General features: G+C 37.5%; 1 long non-coding RNA gene across 1 annotated transcript; it reads right to left on the reverse strand.

Moving 5' to 3' along the window:
* Positions 1 to 261: 261 nt before the first annotated feature.
* On the reverse strand, positions 262 to 837 carry LOC147507573 (uncharacterized). Its single transcript, XR_015217476.1, has 3 exons — positions 731 to 837; positions 504 to 555; positions 262 to 391 (listed from the first exon to the last, which is right to left on the reverse strand). It is a non-coding gene; the product is annotated as an uncharacterized LOC147507573 (long non-coding RNA).
* Positions 838 to 22,511: the final 21,674 nt, after the last annotated feature.

Genomic DNA, 22,511 nt, shown 5'->3' on the forward strand with positions numbered 1-22,511 from the left:
TCATTGAATCAGGCATCGTAGCTGCACAAATGTGTTCAATGGTAATTCGAGATGCCAAAATGACGCCATAATCTAAATAGACTTAAACATAGAAAGACATCAATACAACCAAATGAAATACAAAGAATATGAGAAAGAGAACACATAAACAGTCTTTCCTGGTTTCAAAAGTGAGGACGGTACCAAAAAGGGCACATTGTAAGAGCAACCGCCAAAGTATGCCCTCAATACAACATTAAAAAAAAGACAGTAGATAGAGTACACAACATTGTATACGATCATAACTTTCCCATAAACCCCATAAAATGACCCTAATCACACTTCCAATGTCTAGCGTCATATTTGTAAATCTCATTCCTTGAGGAAACTTAATCTTGAAGTAGGTAATTGCCTGATTTAACACCGTTAAAGAGAGTTAGTACAAAACGTAATAAATATTGAAGAGAATAAGAAATTGAATATTTAGAATAAGTAAAACAAAGACCAAAAACAATCTTATTCACCTTTATATTCTCCTCATTGAATTCTTCCTCATGGGTCCAAATGCAGCAACACCTTCTCATAGAGACAAAGGAATAACCTGCAATGAGTAATACATAAATAGAAATAGGAGCAATGCCATGCACAACTATGAAGGAAAAGATAATTACTATATGAATTAAGATGGATTAACCCATGCAAGAAAAATCATAAGCGGACAACAAAAACTGGCAAGAAGTTGAAGTAGTACCTGAACTCCAGTGGGGAGGTTGAAGGTTCAACCCATCTCTGGACTGGAACAAAAGTAAGGTTCTTTTGGTTCGAAAGATCCTCGGAAGAGTTTATTGGACGCATGCCCCTATCCGCCATTTGGGAAGTTGTGAGGCGTTTTTTTCTTTTAGTATATAACAATCAACAATAATGAAGTCGACTCAAATATATATTTAAGTAATTAAGCTTGGTCACCAATAAGAGAAATCATAATGTACTGGATGCTAGAATTAAAAAAAAAAAGGAAGGAAAGATGTAGTTGTTCTATAATTGCATTTTATACTTAGACTATGCTAAAATAGAGGTCCTATAGAAAGTCTCATACTCTTTTTGTACCTTTTTTAAGCACCTTAGCAGATCATGTGCATTGTTGCATATTGTCAAGCGAAAATTTTAATGCGCTTTAATCCATTTAATATGGTTTCATGATCAGTATTAACTTGTGTCCTTACTCTTCTAATTCGCGTGACATCATCTTCTAATAGAAATATTTCTAAGCTTTCCTGCTATTTCGTTACAACAAATTCCCAACCACATACTAAGAAATAACCCCTTCTACAAATTACATCCAAACCCATAGAGAAGTCATATTTACACAATTTTATCTTTTATTCTATTAGTAAAACAATAATTTAGAACAATTAAAATTGGTTTACACCATTTAATTGTTTAGTTAGTAGTTTCAAGTTTGAAAATAGAACGGCTCAGCGCGACTAAAATAGGAAATCAACAACCGTAAAGGAGTAGGAAAACTGGATCCAAGTCAATTCATTTTACGTGGTCAAGATCATTCACCTATTCTTTCCTACTTGTTTTATCAAAGATTTTATTTTAATACTAACCAAGCACTCCATGACCACCATAATTAGCGTAGTACACAAAAGCTTAGTCATCAGGGTCATTATCAACAATCTTTCCAATAAACCAAGTAGAAACAGTTTTATTTCCTAGAAGAATTGTCAAAAAGCTTCGAACGGTGACTTCTTCTCTAAGTATGATCCTATAATTAATTAGGAGACCCAACACATAAGACGCTGAAATAACCCTTAAAAAAAATCCCCTTTGGTACTATCCATCAATATAAACATCCTCACTGCAAGACTATGACCCCTCTACGGATGAAGTCTTTCTAAATATCATATCCATGTTATAGGCTAATGACTACTCATCTGGTATTAGCTATTACATAATCTTTCGAAAATTTTAAGTTATAGAAGAACCATGAGAAAAAGGAAATAAGATCAGTGTGAAAGGTACATGGTAAGAAAAATTTGAGATAAAAACAGTGTACCTAGATAATTAGTACTTGGAGTTGCCTGTTTGCATATTAGATTTTCTCGAGCTCTTGGCTGGAATGCTGCACTACTTGATACACTTAGCAGAAAAGATAACAATCTAAACATCTTGAAATCCAACACACTCAAATGACCATTTGCTCATTACAGTGACCACAATTTCTATAGCCAAATCCATAGCGGATCCCCTGAATGACCTGCATCATAGAGATCACTATTATCTACTAACAAATATGTTAAATTTCTTAATAATTTGAAAGAACAAAAGAAGACTAATAATACATGATTAAACATAACTTGCCTATTGTATATTAATGAATAAGCATATTCTACTATAGATTATGGTGCCTAAATTTTCTTCAATTGCCAAGCTAAAAATAAAGGGTTTGCTTTTATGTATTTTTGTGTCTTGGATATGGTTTGTAATATCTTTGCGGCTTGGTTTCAAGTGAAAAAAAAAATCAAATTCATCAAATGCAGGAAACATACCCACTACCACTGCAAACTGATTTAGAAACAACAAACTAATTCAAAAGTTGTGTAGTAATTCAAAACTCCCAATCATTTAGCTCCAAACAATTTATGGTGAACCTCACTTCTAATCTTTTGAAGACTCATCACACAACTACACTTCAATAGACTCTAGTGGTTTAGTGTGGCGAATTAACAAACGATAAATTGCTTTAAGAAATTAGAACACATTGATTAAAATCAGTGTAAAGAAAATAAACCGGTGTAGTTCTAATAATAACTGAATCACGGTGTTCACGAAAGAAAAGACAACTTACCAAATTTCTAAGATTGAACACAATAAAATTAGTGTTGGAAACCCTTCGATTGCAGAGATCTCAAATTCCGTTTTTGGAAATATATAACGAATATGAGGAACTAATCTTCACCATCAGAAGTTCAGAACCAAACCCAAAAAATAAAAATCAACACTCCTAATAGAACAACTTCAAAATAATATTAATAATAAAATAACTTGATTTTACCTCATGATCATGGAAGTTGTGTTTAGGGTTTCTCAACATCTTGATTTGAGACGATAGAGTTCCGGGTGGGGTGTGAAGCAAAAAGATCTCACCTGAAAAAATTCCTAGCCAAACCCCAAAAGTTTAATGAGGTTGAATAGAGAAATTAAGGACTTCTCTAGGTGTCTGATTCGCTTATGCAGTGGTCAAGCTTACATAAGTAAGCGGCAAATATTGAGAGAGAGAGAGAGAGAGAGAGAGATTCGTAATGTTCAGGAGAGAGAAAAGAACGTTGCAAGGAAGGCAACTACTTATAGCTTGAAAAGAAAAATACCAATGTTTATTAAGGATGAAATGTTACCTATGTTGCAAATGTTGACAGTGCTAGCCATATTGCCCTTGGTCTGTTATGTAGAAAGCTTAGTGTCAATTATATTCGTGATGCCACTTATTACTACTGAAAATTGAGTAAAGAAACAAAATTTGCCAAGAAACATTTCCATAAGGAAATCAACCGGTCACCTTTAATTTTGCTAGTGTTCATTTCAGTGATATGCACTGATTCAATAGTTAGTATATTCAGCATATATGCATGTAAAACAACATAAAACACTACAAAGATTTACTCTTTTACTTTCATGTCGGTGATATCTGCGAAAAGATATCAAAACCACATCAACGTAAGATGCTATGGCAACATCTAAAAGACATGAACTACTTCAAACATCTAATTGTTACTTGACAATAACTTGATTCTTCTAAATTTCAAAAACTAATACCTTGAACTAATTTGTATGACCGCCAAGATGGCATGACTTTATGACATTTTTCTACAAAATAATTTCAAATTAAGTTTCTGGCATGGCTTTATAGAAACTTATCTTAAAGATGACTTGCAAAGTTTCATCACAACTCTTTCTCTACAAAAAGAAGAAAGAATATAAAATGTTCATAAACCAAAATCAATAAAATTCCATCAAAGATCATAACCAAATTACAAAAATGTATCACTGGTGTATTTTCAATTGATTAAAACTGGAAAAAAGATGAGAACACTCTAAGTTGAGAACATACTATAAAGTCTATATATTCAAGCTTAAAATTGCCCCCGGGGTCTATTAAATAATAGTCACATTACACCAACAATGCTTTAATTTATATGGTATTTAACACATGCAAAGCTTTCGATGATAAACTCACAATTGCTATAACATGTTAAACTCAAGCAATTAATGTCGAAAACATGTCATTATTATTTTATTAATCATAGTAATGGAGCACTTACATAAGCATTAGGAAACCTCAAACATCTTATGGTCACTTCTAGTTCTCTGTCATGATAGAACAGCGAAGTCTAGTGTGCTTGCTCAATTAAGTCACCACTTCTAACTCTGAAAATTAATTTCTTTGGGCTCCAATTCATGTGTCGATCAAGTTAGTTGCCTTGATACAATTCAAACTTCTTATAAAACATGCATCATAGGCAAAGGAAACTTGAAGCAGAATCCAGTAATGTTTACTCCATACAATGCCAAATTGTCAACTTTAATTTAAGCTAAAAGAACAAAGGAATTAACCAATGAACAAAGGAAAAACTTGTAAGAGGAAGGAAGAAATCATATTTTTAAGAGAATGCAAGAAATCATGTAAGAACTCACAATAATAAATCTGTATATATGTTGGTGTTAGCTTCGAAAGGCACGATTATAGTTGCTTGAAATTGTTTGATGGTTTTAAGTTTCAAGAATTATTGTTGAGGCACGGTGGATGGAGACTTTTGTAGTGTAGGTTTCTCAAGCAATCAATAAAAATTGTAAAAGAGCAAAAGATCTCACCTGAAAAATTCCTTGCCAAACCCCTAGAGTTTAATGAGGTTGAAGAGAGAAATTTGAAGTTCAAAGTAACCGGCGAAGATTGAGAGAGTTCCAGTGTAGGGTTTAACCGAAGGTTTTTTTTTTTCAAGGCTCAAAAGGAATATGTTTTAGAGAAGTAAGTTAGTAATATTCTTTTTTTTCTCCTAATTTTTCGTGAGTAAAAAACTAACGTGGACACCCTAAGAGAGCTACCCTGCACCCACCCCCGAGTATATACTTCAACAGGAATCACATAGGGGTAGATTGATACAATAGAAACCTCTGGTAAAATGCCCGCCTGTAACCCAACAGATAAAGTACATTACATAGTCCATTTTAGGGACCATTTGATATCTTCGTACCTGAGAATCAACAAATTCGACTCCACATTGTTCACAAAATTTAGGGTCTTCTTTTTCATCTCCAATTACTTGATAATTTCCACTTACAGATGTATCATTGTCTAAAAACAGAGTCATAATTAAAAAATCCTAAAATATTTAAATTAAAATCATGCATCTATATGAGAAGCATTTCATCCTCATTGCACCATGTCTCCTCAGCCAATTCTTTAGTACCTTCGGAAAAAAAAAACAAATAAAATATTTAATGATATTTCAAGGACCTATTACCTTATATGTTATATGACTTCAAACTTGGCTTTATAGGCTTGTACCATGTACTCCTTGATGAGACTTTGCTCTTGCAGAATGATGCCTTCCTCTGTCTTAATCTCCTAAATAAAATATTTGGATTGTCGGATTCTTGAGTTTGCATGGAAATAAGTAGAGTTTCAATCACCTTCTAGCTCCTCTTCGATGCATGCTCTTTTTCCTTACAGATGTATCATTGTCTAAAAATAGAGTCATAATTAAAAAATCCTAAAAAATTTATATTAAAATCATGCATCTATATGAAAAGCATTTCATCCTCATTGCACCATGTCTCCTCAACCAATTCTTTAGTACCTTAGGAAAAAGAAAACAAATAAAATATTTAATGAGATTTCAAGGACCTATTACCTTATATGTTATATGACTTCAAACTTGGCTATATAGGCTTGTACCATGTATTCCTTGATGAGGCATTGCTTTTGTAGAATGATGCCTTCCTCTGTCTTAATCTCCTCAATAAAATATTTGGATTGTCGGATTCTTGCTTTTGCATGGAAATAAGCAGAGTTTTGATCACCTTCTAGCTCCTCTTCGATGCATGCTCTTTTTCCTTATAGATGTATCATTGTCTAAAAACATAGTCATAATTAAAAAATCCTAAAAAATTTATATTAAAATCATGCATCTATATGAAAAGTATTTCATCCTCATTGCACCATGTCTCTCAACCAATTCTTTAGTACCTTCAGAAAAAGAAAACAAATAAAATATTTAATGAGATTTCAAGAACCTATTACCTTATATGTTATATATGCATACAACTTTTCACTAAGAAGCTCTTGGAGGTGTGACAAATTAAAGTTCTCCTATAAAGTTATTCATATTAACATTTGATACTCAAGTTTCCTCGACCTTTATGGTTTTAAGACAAACGTTTCAGATGTTAGAATACGAACCTCTTAACACCAAACATCAAAGAAATAGAAAATCATTGAGACATAATGATGTCCAACATACCTTTAAGGTTGACTTCTTGTAAATCTAATCCTCATAGAAGGAACTGTTCAGTAACGGATGGTTTACTCGAAGCCATTGGAAGCGACTTTACCAAAATTCCTTGCACATCAAAGATATACAAACTTGAATACTCTAAAGTGGTATTAACATAGCAAAAACAAAAAAGTGATATCAACTATACATAGTCTAATGCTTTGCAGTTAAAAAATAGCCACGCATCACTGAATATGGGTAAGGCATAGATAATGATCAACTCTATGTGGATCTTCATGTCAAAATGTCATGTATAATTAAACCAAACCCCATAATAAATTATTTTACCAATACAAAATTAATTGTATATGTACAGTCAACTAATCAAATAAATGTCCACAGTCAAGTTAATGCAAAACCACAGTAGAATACTAAAAAAAAAAATAGACAATGTATTTTTATGTTTATAAACTCCGTTATACCTTTTTTTTTTTTTTAAGTTGGGAGGTTAAGGGTACCTCAACCTTTATAGATCATGGTCTCAAATACAAAGTACTTTTACATTCCATCTCCAATATTTTAGCTAGCTTATGGTCTAGGGGAGGACTATAAATTACCTAAATTTGTTTTTTACTGACAAAAAATATGTAGTAGAATGTTATGTTGCGGAAAATAATATAGGTTTCAAACATGTAGTCTATCAAAGGCATTATTAAGCCAAACTATGAGGAGATGATCATCATTTACCATTATAATAGCTATGGTATAATAGTGGCATAGGCTACCATAAACATGTACTCTGCATTATATATTCATTCATTATATATTTATATCGATAATTTATCTACAACAGTTATTGAATATATGAGATTAAACACTTCATCAGAAATGTAAGTTACATATACATCAGCATATTAAAAGAATAAATCACAAAGCTAAATAAGACTTACCAAACATGATCTAAGATTTGGATATACATCTATTTCGTTTGAACGTCATTTCAATAGACATTAAGAATAACTCTTCTAATGCCTAATTTAATGATTTTCTCTATTGTATTTTATCGGAATTATCCTCCTTAGACTTGGGGAAGTTGCAAGATAGTTCAATCAATATCACCAAATAGACGGGAACCTTAGAAGAAATAAGAACTTACACCTTTGAGTTGAGGGGTGCATCAGTTTCCCAGTCATATGACTTAATATGCATTGAACCAAAGAGAAGTTTCCTGAACATAGTCATGCCTGGATGGCTGTGCAGTAGAATGAACCGAGATGGTGGCAGGCAAAAGATTCCAATTTGCAAATGTGCAAGTAAGAGATTCAAGGAAGACAATAAACCAAACATTTCAACGTAGGATCTCCTTCTTTCTCAAACTTAATGAAATATAGCATGTCCTCTGTCAGTCCAATGTCTACCAGTTTCATGTTTTCTGCAAAAAACAGGCCACACAGTATGTATCAAACACCTGCAAACACATAAGGAATCAAGGGGAACCAAAAGAAACGAATTCTCATAAATTCCTCGCATATAAAGCACTACAATTAGCATGTGTTTTGAGCAGGTAGTTGTTGAGACACCAACTCTAACTGCCAGACCATTCACCAGACAGACAGCTAGAGCTCTATGCGCATCACACACATATGTGGTCTAAGAGTTTATTTTAAGTAAATTATTATTTAAAGAATATTGTTGAATATTGTTTCCTAGTTATAGTAGGAAACTGTTAGGGTTTGGACCTATATAAGGGTCGTAGGATTGTTCTTTAATTCGATTAATTGAATTCATATTATAGAAAAAGTTAGTTTTAATCTCTAATCAAAAGACTATTGGTAGCTGATCTCTAATCAAAGGATCAATTCGATCTAATATTTAGACTCAAGAACTGAGTCTCATCATCTTGGTAACAGAGTCAGTCGATTTCTCTCAAAAAAAAATTCTCTTCACCATGACGGTAAAAGAATTTGAGGAGATTACAGGAAGACATGAGGATACCCTCGCCACCCACACCACCACGCTCTGCACTCACACCACCCTCCTCAACGATCTCACCACAAACATGCAGCGCCTGCTTGATAGGGTTGATAATCCTAATCCTATTCCGCTAAACCCTCATCAACGACTTCAACAGCAGAACAATATCCAGGGACGACCACTTCGCTTGGATTTTCCCCGCTTTGAAGGAGAGGAACCTGAGGGATGGCTTTTTCAGGTGGAACGGTTTTTTAGTTTGAATCCTATGCCTCCTGCGCAACAGGTCACCATGGCCTCTATTCATCTTCGTGGAGGCGCAGTCCCTTGGTACAGGTGGCTCCATAATTCGATGGGAGATTTAACGTGGAATCAATTTTCTAGGGCCCTTTGTAAACGATTCGGTTCGAGAAAAAATCTGGATCCTATGAGTGCAATATCTAAATTAGTACAAACAGGTACAATCTCTACCTATATCTTACAATTTGAAACAATGGTTAACTTGGTTCCGGATTTACAAGAGGCTCACCAAGTCAATATGTTCCTTTCGGGACTAAGAACTGATATTCAGGCAGGAGTCCGTCTTCTAACACCTACAAGTTTGTCCCATGCTTTTGAGTTAGCATTGTGTCAAGAGGACGCGCTAGAGGCTACTAAGTCGTTCCATGCAACAACCACTCCCTATCGCCAATATACCAAACACCCCAACCCGACCAGTATCCTTAAACCTAACTCCTCGAATCCTTCACTGCCAATGGGAGTTAAACGCCTTTCATGGGTTGAGCAGAAAGAACGGAGAGAAAAAGGCCTATGTTTTAACTGTGACGAAATTTATAAGCCAGACCATCGTTGTATGACAACTCAATTGCTACTACTGGATGCGTACTCACCAGAGCAAGACCAAGAGGGTTTCACTAATGATCACCAGTCCACGAACCAAGAAGACATCATTCAAGTATCTCTGCATGCGCTCGAGGGATCTTTTGGGTCTAGCACAATGCGCACCTCAGCGCTAGTTAAGCATACTCCTCTTTCCGTGCTCGTCGATTCGGGATCAACTCACAATTTCATCCATCCGACAGCAGCTCGCCGTTGTGGTCTGTCTATCACTAGTTATGCCACACTCCAAGTAATGATCGCCGATGGTGGATATTTACCAAGTAAAGGCGTGTGTTCATGCGTTAAAGTCCAAGTGCAAGGATTTAGTTTCACCACGGATTTCACAGTGCTTGCTATCAAAAGTTGCGACATTGTGCTTGGCACACAATGGCTTCGTACACTAGGCTGTATACAATGGGACTTTGGGCAGTTAGTCATGAAATTCTCTGCTAATAACCAAGTCTTTACAATAATGGGTAATGGTTCCCCATTGGTCAAGCTCATCGACTCTCCAACAATGACAAAGGCAATCCAGCAAGAGAAACAAGTATACCTACTTTCCTTGGACGCACCGGTTACTTATTTGAATGAGGGAGCATCTCAGAAAATTCATCTCCAACCACATCAGGTATCCTTACAAAGCTTACTTCTTCAATTTGCGGATATATTTGGAGTTTCACAGAGCTTACCACCTCCTAGAACACATGACCACTGCATACCCCTCCAACCAAATTCCTCACCTGTCAGTGTCAGACCATACAGATATCCTCACTTTCAAAAAGCCGAAATCGAAAAAATTGTTAAAGAACTCCACATGTTAGGTTTTATTCGACCTAGCTCCAGCCCATTCTCTTCACCCATTTTACTAGTCAAGAAAAAAGACGGTTCATGGCGCTTATGCGTCGATTATAGAGCCCTTAATGCCATCACAATCAAAGATCATTTTCCAATTCCAGTTGTGGACGAGTTATTGGATGAACTTCACAATGCCACAATATTTTCTAAACTCGACTTAAGGGCTGGCTATCATCTAATTAGGGTACATGACAGTGATATTCCTAAGACAGCATTTAGGACCCATGACGGACACTATGAATTCTTAGTCATGCCCTTTGGCCTCTCTAACGCATCAACAACTTTCCAAAGCTTGATGAACGAGTTGTTTCGTCCCTATCTTCGACAGTTCGTATTGGTTTTCTTTGATGACATATTGGTATATAGCAAGGACGAGTCCTCCCATGTGTTACACCTCCGCAAAGTATTGGAAATATTGTAGACACACAAACTATTTGTCAATGCATCTAAGTGTTCGTTCGGAAAACCCTCTATTGCCTATCTTGGGCACATTATAGATGCAACTGGTGTCTCCATTAACAATGAAAAGATTAACGCAGTGACTTCGTGGCCACTTCCGTCCAACATCAAAGAATTACGTGGGTTTCTCGGGTTGACAGGGTACTATAGAAAATTCGTAAAGGACTATGGCAAGATTAGCGGCCTCTCACTCAGCTGCTTAAAAAGGATTCGTATGAATGGAGTCCTATCGCCACTGTTGCATTTAACGACCTCAAACTTGCTCTTACAACAACCCCAGTGTTGGCATTACCAGATTTTACCATGGAATTCTATATTGAATGCGATACATTAGGACATGGTTTGGGTGCAGCTTTAATGCAAAAGGGAAGGCCACTTGCTTATTTCAGCAAGGCATTAGCAGGAAAAATCTATCTCTACCTATCTATGACAAGGAAATGCTGGCAGTCATTGCCGTGGTACAAAAGTGGAGACCCTACCTGCTGGGATGACATTTCAAGATTTTCACAGACCATAGAACGTTGAAATACTTCAACGAGCAACTATTAAATTTGTTAGAGCAGCAAAAGTGGGTATCCAAACTTTTAGGATACGATTATGAGATTTGTTTTTGCCCTGGCAAGCACAATCAATCTGCAAATGCTTTGTCAAGGTTCCCTCAAGTCAGTGCAGTACTCACACTCTCCGGCCCTATACTGGACAGTTTGACAGAAATAGCAATAGAATGTTCTTTCCACCCTGCCATGCAAGCCTTAATAGAAGCCATCAAGCAAGATCCATCTTCACGTAAGTTCTTCACTTATGAGGCTAACACCTTGCGCTATAAAGGAAGATTGGTAGTAGCCCCACATTCTCAGTGGTGTGAAAAATTGCTAGAAGAATTCCATGCCTCTCCTGCCGCAAGACACTCTGGGTTTCTAAGGACCTACAAGCGACTTCAAACAAGTTTTTTCTGGCAAGGAATGAAGATTTCAATTAAAGCTTTTATTGCTCGTTGTGATATTTGTCAAAGAAACAAGGCAGAATCCGTGGCTCCTCCGGGATTACTTAATCCACTACCAGTACTTGAAGATGTTTGGATTGACCTATCTATGGACTTCATCGAAGGTCTACCTCGTTCGCTCAACAAAACTGTCATTCTTGTGGTGGTTGACAGGCTCTCTAAATATGCTCATTTTAGCGCTATTGCACACCCCTATACTGCAAGCAAGATTGCTGAGATTTTTGTTCGAGACATTGTCAAGCTTCATGGACCTCCTAGGTCAATTGTGAGCGATCATGATCCTATATTTATAGGTAATTTTTGGGAGTCCTTTTTCTCATTACAAAACACAAAGTTGTGTCGCAGCTCAGCATATCACCCACAATCTGACGGTCAAACAGAGGTCACAAATAGAATTTTGGAATGCTACCTAAGATGTTTCGCGGGTGACAGACCGTCTACTTGGGTTACATTTCTTCCATGGGCAGAATGGTGGTATAATTCTACCTATCAGGCTACAATCAAGATGACTCCATTTGAAGCAGTTTATAGCAGAACTCCACCTTCGATTCTACAGCACATACCAGGCACAACCGCTGTTCATGCAGTAGACGTAAACCTACGTAGCAGAGATGAAACCTTGAGGATTCTAAAGAAAAATATGATTGCAGCTCAAGAGCATATGAAGATTTTGGCAGACACTAAGCGAACAGAACGAGAGTTTGCGTTAGATGACTGGATCTACTTAAGATTACAGAAGTATCGGCAAACAACTACTGCCTCTCAAGCATATACTAAACTATCTCCAAAGTTTCACGGACCATTTAAAATTATCCAGAAAATTGGAGGCGTTGGCATACAAATTCTGATTACCATCAGGATGTAAGATTCATCCAGTTTTTCATGTCTCTTTATTAAAGAGGTCCTTGGGGGAAAATCAACCTGTTTCAGATGACCTACCAGTTCAGCCAGACAGTACAACTTGGATTCCACACCAAGTTTTAGAGACGAGGTTCACTAATGAAGGTACAACAGAGTGGTTAGTGCAATGGGAAGGATTTTCGTCAGACGAGGCTACTTGGGAAGATTCTTCACAACTGCTGCAGTGTTTTCCTCAGCTTAAGCCTTGCGGTCAAGCCTTGTTTGATGGGCGCGGGGATGTTGAGACACCAACTCTAACTGCCAGACCATTCACCAGACAGACAGCTAGAGCTCTACGCGCATCACACACATATGTGGTCTAAGAGTTTATTTTAAGTAAATTATTATTTAAAGAATATTGTTGAATATTGTTTCCTAGTTATAGTAGGAAACTGTTAGGGTTTGGACCTATATAAGGGTCGTAGGATTGTTCTTTAATTCGATTAATTGAATTCATATTATAGAAAAAGGTAGTTTTAGTCTATAATCAAAAGACTATTGGTAGTTGATCTCTAATCAAAGGATCAATTTGATCTAATATTTAGACTCAAGAACTAAGTCTCATCAGTAGTGGTTGCGCCTAGGCGTGAAACATTCATCTATCTTGATACCTTTTTATCCTTCGTTTAGTATATGTGGAATAGGATAGCATAGTGATCAAAGAACTCTATCCTACGGGACACACTAACAACCTTAAGTATTACGCATACTCTATAATAATGATATAGATTGACTTGACAAAACAAAAGTCACAAAATATATAGAAAATGAGAAAAATTGTGCATTTTTTTTTATTACATTGGTCTAGCATATGATTGATTAATTACATTGATCAAATAAAAAACAGTTGAACACTCAAATAAAAAAGCGACAGTCACAAAATATATAGAAAATGAGAAAAAAATGTGCATTTTTTTATTACATTGGTGTAGCATATGATTGATTAATTACATTGATCAAATAAAAAACAGTTGAACACTCAAATAAAAAAGCGACTACCAAACAATTGAATACAATTTTCAGGATTTTACATATCGATATCCTTCTGTGATGGTTACAAATAGGGGAAAAAAACGTTACTTAGTGAAGAAAAGTGAAGAAAGGGGACAAAGGACAAAGTTTGTTTATCTGTCGAGTTAAGCAGTATGCAGTAACTCAAAATCCATTTTGTTACACTGCTAAGTGCTAAAACAAAACTTGCTGCTCTGCTCTTAGCGTATCTAAAACTGAGTAGAATTCGAGGACTTTGGTTATCTTCGACTCTTTGCTCCAACAAAATCTCTATAACATAAGATTGAAATACGATCAGACCTATTATACATTATACACTCGATTAAATAAGATTCCTCAGAAGTATAGGTAGAAGAGTAATCTCGACGCAATTAAACATGTTTTATTCCCTAATCTGAAATCTTTAGAAATGATATTTGGGAATTTAGACATCGAACTATTATGAGCTGAAACTCCCCCACAAACAACAAAATAGATTTCACTAAACTACTATTGCCACCAATCTAACTGTCATATCCAAATTTGAATTGTTGGTAAAAGTAATCAATATTAAAAAAAAAAAAAAAAAAAAAAAAAAAAAACAACAACAACAACAACAACAAACAAACCCAACACCTAGATTTACATAAAACAGATAAATTCATTTAAAACAACCAACAAATCAAGTAGTTATACCTATAAAGGTTATTCGTCCTTGTTCCGTTCGCCAAGGGTTTAAGGAATACCCTTGTTCTGCAATACGACATGGCGTGCACGGAGTTAACTTTAGAGTTTTAGTTGTGCACCGATGTTTGGGTTTTCTCCAAATTTTTAGTATCTTTTTTTATTTATTTGTGACGAAGTTGGTTGTTTGGGTTAAGGCTACGTAAACTTCTCTTTTGCTCTCCTATTTTTTCGTAATACTCCTGTCGACGTGGATAGGCTGAGAGAGCTTGAAAAATGACTGCTATGTCAAGTTTAGGTGGTGCAATAATAATTAATCTATTAATAGCATACATTACTGGAAAAGTAGAAGAAGAAAGAATTTTCACTTTGTAGAAGACATTGGCGGACATAGTACGTATCAATTAGTTCAAATTGATATATATATTTTTTTCTTCTTCTGCCTACTTGTTCTGGCCATTTTATTGCTAAAGTGGAGAAAACAGACTCAGTGAGACAATGTACAAACACTTAAAGCCCCAAATCAATTTAATTCAACACAATCAATAACTATTACTAATTAGAGATAAAGAAGAGAACACATGAAGAAGTTGTTAAAAAAATATCGGTCTGCACCGCTTCGCAGTTTCTAGTAGAAAATGAGGACTAACAACAATGAAACAATACTAAGCCAAATAAACCAAGCAGTAAAGTACAAAAGCATTCATAGTGGACAAAGCATTGTCATTAGAATAATAGGGTACGACAAAATAAAACGCAAAAGAAGATATAAGTCATGCTCTTTCATAGATTAAAGTGACATTTACTTCACATGCTTCTACTAATAATCATATTTCTTGAATCAGATAAAATCATACGTACAGGCTTGAGGCACTCATAAAAAAAAAAATCAAAGGAAGATGGATACAATAGGTTTTAAAGCACTCACACCAAAAATCCTAACTCTGGCCCATAGATATCCATCAAAAAATATTGGAAACAAAGAATACAATGTCCAAGAAAGATGAGGATTGAATGCGCCTTATTCCCATGCTTCAAGTGTGAAATACTTTTTGTTCAATTTCGGGATAATGATGCCTGCAAAACATGATAGAAAAGAAAATCAGCAGACTTGTACTATAAATCTGTGCATCTCTTTATTGTTAAGACTGCAACATAACTTAAATGAGAAAACACCTGCTAATTTTAAAGAACTTCATGGAGAATGTATAGGGAGGCTCAACAAAATTGATGTAAATTCTATCTACATCTCATTACGATTGTGAAACAGTTTTTTCCAACAATTGCACTTCCATTGCGCTCAAAGATCTGTCACACAAACAAATAAAATAATAAGCATAATAAAAATCAAAACTTTAGTTTATTTCTTTGACTTACAGAGATGAAAATTAATGGGTTTTGAAGAATGAGAAAAAACTTGCCGACATTGAAACCATTTGAGAGAGTTGCAGCAAGAGATAAAGGTGTGAGAGGCTTTCTTTTTTTTCTTCAGTGATGGCGATGAGAGAAGAGAAAGAGAGGTGTTTTTGGGAGTAGGTAATCAACTGATTATTGATCTAAAATGATCAACTGATTAAAAAAAGTTCAATAGAAAATAAATGTAAGAAAAAAGAGGAATCAAAATGACTTGTACGTACTAACATGTTATTGGGAGTACAATCATGAATCTAGAGATCAAATAAAGAATTATCGACCAATGATAAACGATACCTGCTCATCAGTCGTCACAAAGGTAAAACCATTTCAAAACTGAAGCGGAATGGCATCATCGTCAACATAAAAAACACTACAAAAAGGAAAAATGAAAAAGATTTATCTAGATTATAAAGGAAAAAATGTTCAAAGTATTCAACAACAGAATAAATGGGAGCGCCACAATGATTATATACCTATCATTCAAGCCACCGATTTTTCTTGCAATAGTTACAGCTCCATATCTCATGGAAATCATATACAAAAGGATTTCCAAGATACTCTAGATAAATTATATCTCATGTAAAAGCAAAGACAACTCACTAGTGCAAAAAGTGGCGTTCTTGTTTTTGTGCGTCTACACACAAATTGATCAAGAAACACGGTGTGGAGCATAGGATCCACTCACCATTGGTGCTTAATGTGTTGGGGATTATACCAATACCAATCGATTCCCCCACTACACAGATAACTTATATTTGAACACAATTCAACTCCGGACAAAATCTAAATATCAACTACAACCTATACTAACATGCCCAACTCGCTAAACAACTATTAACAACAGATAATAATGTAAAGCAGTAAAAGCAAACCACAAAACAAAGATATACCGTGGATTCGCCAATGATGCCTACTTCCACAAGAGCCAGTTCTTTATAAAGTGGGAAGGAAGATTACAATCTCTCATTTCAGTCTCTCACCATACTAGATCACTCTTATCTCTTTACAGGGTTGTATCTCTGTAAAGGTTATCTCTCAATCTTGATAGCTTTCAAGATTGGGTTTCTCTCTCTTTGTTTTAGTCTGGTTCTTAGTCTTCGATTTTCCAAAACCTTGATTTTGGTTTTTATATCCAAAACCAATTTTGATTCTTGTTGTGAAGCCCACAAAGATTAGATGGCGCTGCTGGCGGTCGCTTTGAGCTGGTCGCTTCATATATGCCAGCGCTTGGGGCCTCGACATTTTCGATGTCGAATTCTCTCCGTTTCTCTCCATCTCTGTTTCTCTCCTCATGTGAGGGATAACTCCAACAATCTCCCCCTCCCGAACAGTGAGGGGGGATACCTCCATGCAATTTCCAAATCAACAAGAGGAGTCTGCTACCATTCCGGCGGTAGCACAGCAAATATCAAACTTACCTTTTGGTAAGACTTTGGTCATCATATCCGACCCGTTCTTGTCGGTATGGATCTTTTCGATACACAAATGCTTGTCTTCGAGTACTTCTCTAATCTAATGATAACGCACGTGTATGTGCTTGGATCTAGAATGAAAACTCGGATTCTTGCTCAAGTGGATGGAGCTCTGTCTATCACATAGAACTACAAACTGTTTCTGCTTTAGCCCTAGTTCGTCAAAGAACCTCTTCATCCATAGCATCTCTTTGCAACACTCAGTGGCTGCAATATACTCGGCTTCTGTGGTGGAGAGGGCAACACACTTTTGCAACTTAGATTGCCAAGAAACTGCTCCCCGCAAAAGTAACCAGATAACCGGAGGTGGACTTCATCGAGTCAACATTACCGCCGCCATGCGTCGGTGTAGTAGCCTTCAAGTAAGGGCTTACTTCCACCAAAGCACAAACACGATTTTGAAGTGCCCTTGAGATATCTCAATATCCACTTAACACCTTCCCAATGTTCTTTACCCGGATTTGATGTAAATCTGCTTACAACCCCAACGGCGAAAAGCAATATCCGGTCTAGTACACACCATGGCATACATCAAACCGCCCTAATCTGGGGATGCATAAGGAATCTTTTCCATCCGACTCGCTCATGCTCACCCTTAGGACACATCTCTTTGGTCATGTGGAACTGGCCACCAAGCGGATAACCGATTGGGCGGCTTTGATCCAAGTTGAATCTCTTCAACACCTTTCAATGTAGCTTTCTTGAGAAAGCCACAACTTCCCACTCTTTCGTCACGAAAGTGATCCGTGATCCCAAGTATCTGCTTTGCTTGACCCAAATCCTTCATCTCAAAGGACTTACTCAAGTCTTTCTTGACTTGGATATCTTGTTGATGTTTGGGTCAACTATCAACATATCATCCACATACAAAGAATAGTACTATGAAATCCCCTATCCGGAAATCTTTGAACAAACGCACAATGATCGGAAGCAGACTTCTTGTATCCTTGCTTCGCCATAAAGGAGTCAAACTTTATGTACCATTGTCTCGGTGCTTGCTTAAACCCATACAAGCTTTTTATCAGCTTGCATACTAGGTGCTCCTTGCCTTTGACCTCAAACCCCTCTGGCTGGTCCATGTAGACATCTTCTTCAAGGTCTCCATGAAGAAAAGCTGTCTTAACATCTAGCTGCTCAACCTCTAGGTTCATACTTGCGGCCATACCCAATACCACCCGGATAGAAGTTATCTTCACTACAGGAGAGAAAATTTCATCAAAGTCAATCCCTTTCCTTTGACCGAATCCCTTCACAACAAGGCGAGCTTTGTGCCTTGGGTGAGGGATTCTTTCCTCATGCTTGACTTTGTATATCCACTTATTCTTGAGAACTTTTCTCCCGTGGGTTTCTCAACTAACTTCATAAGTGTGATTCTTATGCAAAGAATCCATCTCGTCATGCATGGCCTTCAACCACTTTTCTTTGTACGTACCTTCAAGTGTCTCTTGATAGTACATAGGTTCTCCACCATCCGATAGTAAGCGCATGCATTATGTGGTGGATACCGTTGAAGCTAGTCTCCTTCGTCGGACCTCCTTGCCCCATCGGCCGGTGCCTCGGGGAGGTTTGCTTCGCTTTTGCTCTAGTGGTGGTTCATGCATCTCATCCGCATCTTCTATACCAATAGGTTCTATCCCATCATGAGCAATAAGATTCTCATCATGAGCTTCAAACTCATGGTTCTCTGCAGATTCTCAATGCCTTTCGCGACGTTCCACAAGAGGGAACTTCTTGTTCAATCAACAAGATCATTGGTGAAAGCCTCGTAGCTTCTCACCCTCCTCAAAGTCTGCTATGGTTTGGTCTTCTAAGAACACAACATCTCGACTTCGGATTACCTTCTTGTTAATCGGATCATAGAGTTTGTAACCAAACTTTTCATCTCCATAACCAGAAAAATGCACCGCTTGGCTTTGTCATCAAGCTTGGATCTCTCATCCTTCGAATATGCACAAATGCCCCGCATCCAAATACCCTCAAGTATCCATAATCAACATCTCTCGGGCCGACCATACTCTCTCGGATAATCACTATTCGGAGGTTTTGTCGGGCGACACAAGTTGATCACATACACGGTTTATGCGCATTGCTTCTACCCAAGTAGCTTCTAGGTAGCCTAGAGTGAGATAGGATGCATCTCATCCTCTCTACAATGGTACGGTTCATTCTCTCTGCTATTCCATTCTATTGCGGTGTCTTGGGAACGGTCTGCTCATGACGAATCCCATGACTTTGGCAATACTCTTCAAATGGCCCAATGTACTCACCCCCATTATCTGAGCGAATACACTTCAACAACTTCCCAGTCTCTCTTTCCACCATGCTGTGGAATTTCTCAAACACGCCAAGTACTTCATCCTTGGTCTTCAAACTATAGGCCCATATCTTTCTTGACGCATCATCAATGAATGTCAAGAAGTACGAAGCTCCCTGGTGGGACTTTACTCTCATAGGACCACATAAATCTGTGTGCACTAGTTCAAGGACAGTGTCCTTTCTGTGAGACGGGAATCTTTGGAAAGACACCCTATGTTGCTTTCCTACCAAACAGTGAGTACATGTATTTAAATGTGTACCTTTAATGTCTGGCACGGCCTTTTGTTTAGCAAGAACTTTCATCCCTTTTATGCCCATATGACATAGTCTCTTGTGCCACAGTTCAGATGAAGCTTCTTCTTCTACCGCATTCGCTTCTGCTTTACACAAACTAGCCTGTGTTTTGTAAAGAGAGCAAGTTTTCTTTCCTCTGGCTGCTACAATGGAACCTCTGCTCAGTTTCCATACCCCGTTACCAAACGAGTTTACAAAGTCATCGTCATCTAATTTTCCAGCCGAAATTAGGCTTAACTGTATGTCAGGGACATGTCTTACATCTTTGAGTGTCAAGGTGTAGCCGACATTGGTTTCTATATGAACATCTCCAATGCCTATAATCTTTGAGACGCCACTGTTACCCATCCTCACTTCACCATATTCACCACAGCTGTAAGTAGTGAAGAATCCTCTGTGCGGTGTGACGTGATAGGATGCTCCTGTATCTATCACCCACTCTCAGTATCGACATGAGGTACTAAGACAAACACACACCACAATCTTACACAATTCCCACTAGGTCGCCGACTAGTCGCGGTAGTATCTCTGCGCACCGTGTTTCCGTTCCTCGCACACCATGTCTTCATGTACACGGTTATTCTTCTCATCCCTCTTCGTGTTCGCGACTCATATCCGAAGTGGCCTTTGGTGGCACAATAATAACATTGCCTCCGCCTTAGGAGTTCTAGCTTCACCCCTAGATTTACTTACGTCATCACCTCTAGAACGAGATGGTTTTCTCGCTTCGACCTCTCCCCGTTTATCTCGTGAAAAGGATCTCTCGAGTGAGAAGAGCCGCTTCTTGCACTCCTTCTAGTCTCCTCATTCAACAAAGACGTGGTAGCCATCTCCATGGTAACAATTCCATCCTTGGCTGCTATATGTAGAGAAACTGCTAATGTCTCCCAACTTTCGGGTAGAGAGCCTAATAGAAACAAAGCCTCAACTTCGTCTCCCAAATTGATCTTCATCAAATGCATCTGATTGATGATATTATGTACTTCATTAAGATGCTCAGACATTGAAGAACCTTCTTGGTACTTCGTGTCTGCAAACTTCTTAACGACTAGCACTTTGTTTCCACCCGACTTTCTTTCATAAAGGTCTTCGAGTTTCTTCCACAGACTGAAGGCTGTAGTCTCTTGGGACACATGGTGAAAGACATTGTCGTCAATCCACTGTCGAATGTATCCAATCGCTTTTCGTCAAGCTTTTTCCACTTTCGGCCTCATCGATCTTTTTTCGGTTTTACTCCCCTCATTCTCATCTTGGCTATTCCAAGGATGGTATAGCAAGTCTTCCATCTTGGCTTTCCGGATGGTGTAGTTCTTCCTATTCAGACTCATCATGCGAGTGTTCACGGAATGGTCCATCTCTACAAGTTATTTAACCTCAAATCTTCTCTCAGGAATTTCGTCAAACACCTTCTGACTAAGATTCAGATAACACCCTAGGCTATTCCAACCAAGGCTCTGATACCACTTGTTGGGGATTATACCAATACCAATCGATTCCCCCACTACACAGATAACTTATATTTGAACACAATTCAACTCCGGACAAAATCTAAATATCAACTAGAACCTATACTAACATGCCCAACTCGCTAAACAACTATTAACAACAGATAATAATGTAAAGCAGTAAAAGCAAACCACAAAACAAAGATATACCGTGATTCGGCCAATGATGCCTACTTCCACAAGAGCTAGTTCTTTATAAAGTGGGAAGGAAGATTACAATCTCTCATTTCAGTCTCTCACCTTACTAGATCACTCTTATCTCTTTACAGGGTTGTATCTCTGTAAAGGTTATCTCTCAATCTTGATAGCTTTCAAGATTGGGTTTCTCTCTCTTTGTTTTAGTCTGGTTCTTAGTCATCGGTTTTCCAAAACCTTGATTTTGGTTTTTATATCCAAAAACCAAATTTTGGTGTTATCGTAAATAAGCCCACAAAGATTAGACTGGCGCTGGTCGCGCTTTGGTGGTGGTCGCGCCAAAACACTGGAGGCTAAGCACGGGTCGCGCCCCATATGAGCGTGGTCGCGCTAACATCTTGGAGCTCGAGCTGGTCGCGCTTATATGATGCTGGCGCCAGCCTCGACATTTTCGATGTAGAATTCGCTCCGTTTCTCTCCAGCTCTGTTTCTCTCCTCATGTGAGGGATAACTCCAACATAATGGTCATCAGTGAAAACAAAATGGGATTATATTTTTCTGGACAATACCTATTTCACTATTTGTGCAGATCGCCAATAAACTCAAGCACCACATAGGATATGATGCATCAACTGTTATTATTGTTTGTTCTTTACCCATACAGTTTCAACCTATCGAAAATTTAGCCAAAGAGTGCAAGGAGCCATGGATTATACATGTGTAAGACCACATGGCTAAAAAATTGATGGGATAATGAACATGTCAGATGCTGCATATATGGAATGGGAGAGAGCCTCATCATACTTCAGTGTTAATCAAATGTGAGGGTGACTCTGAAACTGTTTTGCAATACCCTCGAACTCCCTCTACAAAAGAAAGTAGTCGTGTTGAGAGTAAAAGATAAGTACATCTACGATAACCATATTATGAAAAGCTTTGCATTTAACAGCTATACTTTCATGTTGAATATGCTGCCGAGTGCAAGAAGTCTGCAACCCCCTTTCTTTCAAGACATCTAAAACCCTTGGCTTCAAAGAACTCGAGCACGTTCTCCCGAGGACCTTGGTAGACGATCTGTCCGTCTGAAAGTAGAATAATATCATCAAAAAGATCATAAGTTTCTGGTGCTAGGCCTGAAGTAGAGCAATTACTTCAG

The sequence above is a fragment of the Coptis chinensis genome, chromosome 3, assembly GCF_015680905.1.
Source record: "Coptis chinensis isolate HL-2020 chromosome 3, ASM1568090v1, whole genome shotgun sequence".
Lineage (NCBI taxonomy): Eukaryota > Viridiplantae > Streptophyta > Magnoliopsida > Ranunculales > Ranunculaceae > Coptis > Coptis chinensis.